The following is a 1,086-nucleotide window of genomic DNA, read 5'->3' as shown; positions in this document are numbered from 1 at the left end:
CTAGCTTCCTGGAGCTTTCAGATGAAAGCAAGATGGCACACACACTGTCACAACCATATTCAACGGCTGAACAGGTTGAATGAACCCTTCAGAAAGCCCTCCGTTGAGCCTCATCTGGCCCCATGGAAATAAATATCATCATCTCCACCTTAAATGAAGAAACTGACATCCGAGACTAAATAAGGAAAGTCAGAAAGGAAGGAGACCACCTAAGACACCGTTATGACGGGAAATTGACAGCTCAAGGTATTTTTATAATAAAAGGACTGACCTCCCAGCTCCTCTCGAGCTGAGGAAATACGGCACTTCAAAAACCAGGCAGGTGAGTGTCTCTTGGGTGGTGCCTATCACACGCTTGCCTGCGCCCCTCGTAACCATGCCTCGCAAAAAAATTGAAGAAATCAAGGACTTTCTGCTCACGGCCAGGGGAAAGGATGCCAAGTCCATCAAGACCAAGGAAAAATAAGGATAATGCAAAGCTTAAAGTCCGATGCAGCAGATACCTTTCCACTTCGGTCATCACAGACAAAGAGAAGGCAGAGAAACTGAAGCGGTCCCTGCCCCCAGGTTTGGCAGTAAAGGAGCTGAAATGAACCTGGCACACTAATTGGAACTGTATTAAAATTTTAAAAATTCTTAAAAAAAAGAAAGAAAGAAAGAAAGAAAGAAAGGGGGGAAAAACAGGCAAAAGATGAAATTTCATCTGTACATAACTTAATGTGGAAACAGTACATTCCCCAGGCAGGTTGATGTGGGGGAGGGGTGTGAGAATCAGCAAACCCACCCAACCGCCCCAGGCCAAACCTCCCTAGTGCATCCCCGACTGTGGGGCGCGAACAGTAAAGGAACCCAATTACCAATAACGGGCTTTAGTATCACTCCTCAGGGAGCAAGACGTAGTAGGGGTCTGAGTTTCATTCCCTGCTGATAGGGAGGGAGGGAGGCAGTGAATGGGGAAATCAAATCATCCATCCTATGCCAAGCCCTTGGAGAGCACCCTCACCTCCTTCCTGACAGCGTCCATGGGTAACACTACCAGCAGGACAGGTGTTCGTCTACACCCAGAGATGAGAACACGGTGGCTCA

General features: G+C 47.5%; 1 pseudogene; it reads left to right on the top strand.

Moving 5' to 3' along the window:
- The first annotated feature begins 324 nt into the window (after positions 1–324).
- Positions 325–653, top strand: LOC132664834 (large ribosomal subunit protein eL38 pseudogene; annotated as a pseudogene).
- Positions 654–1,086: the final 433 nt, after the last annotated feature.

This window comes from Panthera onca, chromosome F2, assembly GCF_046562875.1.
Source record: "Panthera onca isolate mPanOnc1 chromosome F2, mPanOnc1 haplotype 2, whole genome shotgun sequence".
Lineage (NCBI taxonomy): Eukaryota > Metazoa > Chordata > Mammalia > Carnivora > Felidae > Panthera > Panthera onca.
This window is presented reverse-complemented; position numbering and strand designations above follow the sequence as displayed.